Source organism: Gossypium arboreum, chromosome 6, assembly GCF_025698485.1.
Source record: "Gossypium arboreum isolate Shixiya-1 chromosome 6, ASM2569848v2, whole genome shotgun sequence".
NCBI classification, from domain to species: domain Eukaryota; kingdom Viridiplantae; phylum Streptophyta; class Magnoliopsida; order Malvales; family Malvaceae; genus Gossypium; species Gossypium arboreum.
Window position 1 is genome coordinate 113,795,177 of NC_069075.1, and position 8,041 is coordinate 113,803,217.

Sequence of the window (8,041 nt, forward strand, 5' to 3'; positions counted from 1 at the left end):
TAAGGTGGGTATTCTGAATTGTTCATTCCTCCTCCACTTGCATTGCATTGCATTGCTGGGTGAACCTGTGAAGAACCAAGTAAACCATCAATTTTTCTATTCAAAAGTTTGACCTGATAAGAGAGTATGGCGACCGAATCGACATTAAAAGCACCGACTGTTTTTATTGGCTTTGTCCTCATGACTTGCCACTAATAGTTATTCAATGACATCTCTTCAATAAATTCGTAAGCCACCTCAAGTGTCTTATTATTGATAGTCCCACCAGCAGCTGCGTCAATCATCTGTCTAGTCGAAGGATTCAGGCCATTGTGAAAAGTTTGAACTTGTAGCCAGAGTGGTAATCCATGGTGAGGGCACCTTCTTAAGAGATCCTTGTATCTCTCCCATACATCATAGAGTGTTCCGAGATCCATCTGCACAAAAGAAGAGATATCATTCCTCAACTTAGTCATTTTAGCCAGCGGGAAATATTTAAGTAGAAATTTTTCGGTCATTTGTTCCCAAGTAGTGATTGATGCTCGTGGTAACAAGTTCAACCACTGTTTAGCTTTTTTCCTCAATGAAAAGGAAAACAACCGAAAGTGAATGGCATAATCAGAAACGTCATTAATTTTAAAAGTGTCATAAAACTCTAAGAAATTCACCAAATGAGAGTTTGGGTCATCGTCCTGCAAACCATCAAACTGAACAAACTGTTGGATCATTTGAATTGTGTTAGGTTTCAGTTCAAAATTATTTGCAGCAACAGCAAGCCTAACTATACTTGACTTAGTTCCTGTTAAAGTAGGTTTAGCATAATCATACATAGTGCGTGGAGTAGGATTCTGATTTACTGGATCAACAGCAATTGCAGGAGGTAGCGGGTTTTCCTAATTTTCAGCCATCTCCTCGGCTGTGGTGTGAATATCGTCCTCTTGCCCTTCCTCTATGTATCTTAAGCTTCGCCTTATTTCTCTGCGATTTCTGCGAGCTGTGTGTTCAATCTCACTATCAAAAAGTAATGATCTTGACGGGTTTCTCACTATCAAAAAGTAATGATCCTGACGGGTTTCTTCTAGTCATAAACTATAAAAACCTGCCAGACGGAAAAAGAAAATTTAGTAACAAAAATCAGAATAAAATTTAAATTGCAATAAAATAAATGGCTAAAGTAATAAAAATTAAGTGTTCTTAATATCTTAGCTCCCCGGTAATGGCGCCAAAAACTTGATGTGATGTGAATCGTGATAAGTTTTATAATTTATGAATGTCCGTTCTTGAAAACTAACTATTATCATGACAAAGGTAAGCGCACCTTATCGAGCAGTAGTATAGCTTATGGCAAGACCGGGATGTCGAACCCAAAGGAATTAAAAGTACTAGTATTAACTTTCTTTTTATTATCTAGCCTAAAAATAAAGGGGTTTGTTTTATCTAAACTAATTACTAAACTAAGAATGCCCAGAAAGTAAATTGGGGAAATAACTTTTGGGAAAACTGAATGATTTGGACAATACCTAAGGGAAAAATCCACCTAGACTTCACTTGTTATTGACTCTGAATCAGACAATATATTCACTTGACTTGATCCGTAGAAATCCCTAATTTATATTATTATCTCTCTCGAGACTAACAACATCTAACCCTAGGTTGATTAATTGAAATCTCTTTCTAATTAAAACCCCTAGTGTTTCATTAACTCGATCCATGGATTCCCTTATTAAGTTTCACCCTAATCTGGCAAAATTATGTCACATTATCTTTAGGCGTGCAATCAACTCCGCTTAATTATGTTAGATCTACTCTTAGACATGGACTTTTGCTCCTCTAAATAAGCACATCAATACTTGAATCAATGCACGGGAATATTAAAGTAAGAACTAAGAACTCATAATTAAGAACAAGTCAAATATTTATCATATAATTCAGAAAATAATAACAAGATCTGTCTTATGTTTCATTCCCCTTAGGTATTTAGGGCGTTTAGTTCATATTTATGAAAGAAAACATCTCAAAAGAATAATGATAACAAAACATAAAGAAAACCAAAGAACTCTTGAAGGGAATTGAAGGGAGATATTTAGTCTAGAAGGTGAATCCGGCTTCTAGGATGGATCAATTGGCTTTTTTCGAGTAATTTCTTGCCTCCTACTCCGTGCGTGTCTTTTAGGTACCTCCTGGGGTGTTTATATAGGATTTAAAATGCTTCAAAATGCTCAAGAGTGGCCTTTTTCGAATAGGACTAGATTTGGGCTCGACAGGGACACGCCCGTGTGCGATTGCTTCAAACCGTGTTTGAGTCTGTTGAATGGACATGGGCGTGTGAACTACCCGTGTGAGGAAGTCCAGGCCGTGTTGATTTCCCATGTTGACCTATTTTCTCCATTTTTGTTTCTCGCTCTTTTTACTCTTCTATGCTCTCCTAAGTATAAAACATGAAATTAAAGGATTAGGAGCACCGAATTCACCAATTCTAAGGATAATTCATCCAAAATTATGCTAAGCATCGGATAAAAATATGTATAAATTATGGTTTATCAAATTGACATAGGAATATGCAAGAGATGAGTTCAATTTAATGAGTATGTATGTGCAACAACATGTTTGCTTATCAGAATATCTTTAATTGATTGAATTAACATACGGATATGTTAAGAGATGAATGGATTTGTGTAGGTGAGTATGTTCATAAGTTAGCAAATTACCGAGTTGCCGTTAATTTATTCGTAACAACATAAGCATGAGTTTAATAATTCTAAGTTAAAGAAATGTAACTAATCCAACACAATCATGCCATCTTGATGAAATCATATTTTGAAATCGTGCATTAGAACTTTTATTTTTATTTAGTTTAAAATCTTGTTTTTTTAATCACCCTTTTCAAAATAAAATATTTTTTTTACCAAAGTGTTTTAAATTACATTCATAAATAATTCTTTTCATCGTCCCTGTGGGTAAGATAACTCAACATTTACTTGTCCCTTTTATTCCTTGTTGTGATTGTGTACACCTACACATTTCTGCCGTTCCAAGTTTTTGGCATCGTTGCCGGGGACTGTTTTAAAAGACATTATTTGTGAAATTGTTAATTTTGCATTTTGGTCTATTTTTTTCTCTTAAATTTACTTCTATTTTTTTTTGTGTGTGTTTGTTTCAGGTGTTTATGAGTATTTATCAAATCATTGACTTACTCTCCATAAATCCTAAAATTGAAAGGACTTTCTGACAAAAGAGAAGACAAGCGAACCAAAGAAGGACCCAAGATATGAATTTCGAAATTCCAAACCAAAATCCAGAAGGAACATTCATTTATAATACTCACAATCCGATCATTGTTGCTGATGATAGAAACTATGCCATCCAACAATATGCCATTCCTCTATTCAACAAGCTCAATCTGAGTATTAGGAGACTCAAAATCGAGGCACAACAATTCGAGCTGAAGCTGGTCATGTTCCAAATGTTGCAAAATATGGGTCAATTTAGTGGGATTCCTACTGAAGATCCACATCTTCATCTTCGGCTATTCATGGAAGTGAATGACTTATTTAAACTAGTCGGGGTGACTGAGGACGCCTTGAGACTGAGATTATTTCCATACTCCTTAAGAGATAGAGCACGAGCGTGTTTGAACTCCCTACCGTCCAGTTCTATAACTACATGGCAGGAGTTGGTTAAATGTTTCTTAATGAAATATTTCTCTCAATCTTTAACCGCCAAGATCCGAAATGAAATCACTTCATTTCAACAACTTGATGAAGAATCTTTATATGGGGCATGGGAGCTGCTCAAGGAGTTACTATGAAAGTGCCCTCATCATGGCACTCCTTGTTGCGTTCAAATGGAGACTTTCTATATTGGTCTCAATATTCATACTAGAATGATGGTGGATGCTTCGGCAAATAGAGCCCTTCTTTCTAAGTCTTGTAACGATGCTTACAAGATTATTGAAAGATTTTCCAGCAATAACTATCAGTGGCCAACCAACCGAGTAGCCTCAGAAAGATAGGCAGCAAGAGTACATAAAGCGGACACACTTACTTCTTTGGCAGCCCAGGTATCCTCTATGTCTTTTATGCTTAAGAACATAACTGTTAATGGTTTCAATGGTAATCTGACAGGTCAGCAATTGAACCAGTTCGAGAATATTTATTGTGAATACTATGGAGATGGCATACATAGCGAAGAATGATACCACTTTAAGAAATCTGAAGAATTAAATGGGTCAGTTAACTAATGAACTTCGAAATAAACCCCTAGGTATTTGGCCAAGCGACACAGAAAATCCAAAAATTTTGGGCAAAGAACATTGCAAAACAGTTTCTTTGCCAAGTGGAAAGACATTGGAGCCCAATGTGGTTGAGGTTCAAGATGAGCTTGTTCTAGCTCAAGACAAAGAGGAAGTTTAACGAAGTGTTGAAACTCCTATATTACAGAAGTTAGATTCAATGATCCTTGATGAGGTAAACTCTAAACCAGTTAGTTCTGATTATCTAACACCTTTGTCAGATGCAAAAAAAATTCCACAAAAGAGTTGTTCGGTTAAAGCTAAGATTCCACCATTGTCATATCCTCAATGAATCTAGAAGTAGCGAGATACTCAGTTGAAAATTTTTTTTATAACAAGGTGACTTTTAATGACATCGATGCTGCTAAATCCCCAAATGTAGTTGAAGGCTATTGTACTATTTCCAAGATGGAATCACTGGCTTCTACAGAGTTGGAGCTCAATTCTATAGATGATCTGTTAGAATGTATTTACTAGCAGATTCGCCAAGTGATGATGAAGACGAGGAATATTTTGCTTTGTTAAAAGCTAAAATGAAGGGATTCACTCATGAAGTTCCACTAGAATCATTAGAGTTATTATCTCGGGAGTACACACAACCAAAAGTGTTGATTGAAGAGCCAGCTAAATTGGAACTGAAGATTTTGTCTCCTCATTTGAAATATGACTATTTGGGTCTGTCTTCGACTTTGACTGTCATTATTTCAGTTGAGTTCACCAAAGATCAAGAAGAAAATGCACTTGTGGTTTTGGAAAGGCACAAGAAGGATACTGGATGGATTATTTCACATATTCGAGTTACGGGTTGGAGGATTTGTAGGAACTACAGGAAGTTAAACAAGGCCACCAGGAAAGGTCATTATGGGTTTTCTTTCCCTAATAAGATGTTGGATAGATTTGATGGGAAAGAATATGATTACTTCCTAGATGATTATGGTTGGTATGATAAATGGCCATTTGACATCACCATGGTCAATGACGATCCTAAATAAAATGGAGAGAGTTCTCTTCACTTTCTCTATCATTATTTTATATTTTTAGTTTTTTTTTCCTCATTAGCCAATATGTATGAAAGAAACCAATCAACACAGGAATAATAAAATGGTAGACTTAGATAAAATTTTCTTTAGTTCATTACATTAATTAAAACTCTAGGAGATTGGGACTTAAACGAGACCATCCGTGACCCCTCTAGTCTTTCCTAGGAGTTTAATTTAATGTAATTTTTCAAAAAAATATTTTTCTAAGTAGCCCAAACAATTTAAGTATTTGTTTTGTTAAATAAAGGGTCAACTTTTAACCCAAGCACTAATTTCTTTGAGTTTTTTTTAGTTTATTTTCAGTATAGGAGCCTAGGGTCCATAAAGGAGCTGCCATTGGGCTTAAGACACTAATAAGAAGGGAAATATTCAACCCTTTTCCACCCAAACCTATAGCCCTTACCTTACTCCACCATCACTTCGAAGTAGCCCAAAAGTGCATCTCACTTAACCCCTTAATGTTATAGCCCTTAACTCCCTGAATCATCACCCCAAACACCTTCATTCGAAGTCACCAACTACCGCACCTAAACAATCCTTAAAACTGGCACCCTATTCAACTCTAAACCTTACCCTCAACTACTCACCCACCTACCTAAAACTGAAACCACCCTTAACAAATTTCCTAAGTTTAACATTAAGAGTCCCTTTAGTTAGCACCATTCCATGAAGTGAACAGTTTGGTATAATGGCTATGTTGCATCACATGTAGTTGCAGGAATAAGATTACTGGAGATACTCAATAATACGGGATGACTCAATCAGAGATGCATTTAAAATATATATTTCATAACCCGTTTATTTTTGTACATGAATTTCCAGACTTTATACTTGAACCATGGACTCCAATGTCGAGGAAGGAAAAGACAAGTCAGATTCTGAGGGATCTACAAATAAATAAAAAGGGGGGATTTTTACTTTATTTCATTTTCTTTCCTAGGTTATTTAATGTTTTAGGATTAGATTATATTATGATTTTTATTTTTCGCATAATAAAACAAGATGTGGAAATCATAAATAAAAATGAACAAGTTCAAAAGTACAAAGTGTGGCAATAGATATATACATGTCTAGGAATGGATTTAGAAAGAGCTTGGTACTTAAGCAATTAAACTGACTCACATCCTCTTTTCTAGATTCCTAACTAGTGCATATTTTAGCAATGAGGACATTGTTCATCTTAAGTAGGAGGACCGAAAAATTGAAATGTAACACCCCTTACCCGTGTCTAACGCCGGGACAGGATACGAGGCATTACTGGACTTAAACATACACATACATGTAAAACCGGGCAATAAAATTTCAACCAATTCAAAAACATTCAAACACATGCATATCATCCCTTATACGGGCCTACGAAGCCCAAAACACACATCGGGGGTGGTTCGGGACTAAACCAAGAACTTCTAAAAGTTTTATAAAACTTAGAGAAACTTTCCACATTTAGAGAGTCACATGCACGAGTCGTCAGCCTGTGTAGCTCTCTGTTTATGACGTCAGCAACGAAATTGGGTCACACGGCCAAGTCACACACCCGTGTGCTAAGGCCATGTTCCCCACATGGCTGAGACACACGGACGTGTCTCTGCCTGTGTGGCCAACACTTAGGCTATTTTACAAGCCCTGGTCAACAACAATCTCTTACAAATTTATACAACATCAAAGATATATAACATGGCATCCATTTAACGATTAAAAATCCTTAATTAAGTCACAAACATAGCATTTGCATGTCATCATATGTGTGTTTCTCATACTAATTTTATATCAAATCTGGACATACCAAATCATATTCATTTGGCCTTGTCATCTTTACTACCATTTCTACCCTTATACAATGGTTGTCTTCATGCTGATATTCTCAACTTAGTCATCTTGCATTCATAGTCATGTCTAATTCATATCCTTAATGTCACATATCACACACTCACATTAACATGTTTCCATAAGGCATTCCACACTAATTCCATTCTTCATTAACATCATTAACTTACTCTAAGCTTACACTTTTATACTAAGAATATGGTCACATCTATTGATCAAAGTTCATCCATCAAATATGCATACCATATCATACATTCATTGATACCAAGCCATCAAAACATGCACATCATCAAGACATTAGATCAGTCATGCAAAATCAATTAGGTTTACAACCCAATGATCAAATATGAGTCATATCTAATGGCTCTATACAAATGAATCATTATAAGCCAACTCAATTGGAAAAATCATGAAACACATATCATAAAGTACTAAGTCTCTATACATCCCACTTACTTCAAAATACTTAAGGTTTATTAATACCCTAACTTGATAATTTGGTAATGTCATGCTGCCTCCAACGATCTCTAACCCCGAGCTAACCTGACAACAGTAAAGAAATGGAAATGAGGGGGTAAAGTTTATAGCTTAGTAAGTCTGTATGAAAATAATAATAAGCAATTTATTAACGTGATTTTTCCAAATTCTTATAACATATTCTTATGGTAAACAATCAAAGTTGCACGTAATTCCACTATTTGCTCATATTCTAGTCAAGTTGTCTACTTGAATCATAGTCACTAAATTATTAATATCTTGAGCTACAGAACTCAAAATTAAGATCTACTAATTTTCTCTAAAACTAGACTCATATATCTTCTTACCATAAAATTTTCAGAATTTTTGGTCAATCCAATAAGTACTGTTTATTATTTCAATTCTCCCCTTCCTCACTATCTGATAGTTC

At 35.4% G+C, this 8,041-nt stretch overlaps 2 non-coding genes across 2 annotated transcripts; one reads left to right on the plus strand and one right to left on the minus strand.

Moving 5' to 3' along the window:
• Positions 1-342: 342 nt before the first annotated feature.
• LOC128294709 (small nucleolar RNA R71) lies at positions 343-449 on the plus strand. The gene has a single exon (XR_008285016.1). It is a non-coding gene; the product is annotated as a small nucleolar RNA R71 (small nucleolar RNA).
• Positions 450-3,700: 3,251 nt separating this feature from the next.
• On the minus strand, positions 3,701-3,807 carry LOC128294959 (small nucleolar RNA R71). Its single transcript, XR_008285266.1, has one exon. It is a non-coding gene; the product is annotated as a small nucleolar RNA R71 (small nucleolar RNA).
• Positions 3,808-8,041: the final 4,234 nt, after the last annotated feature.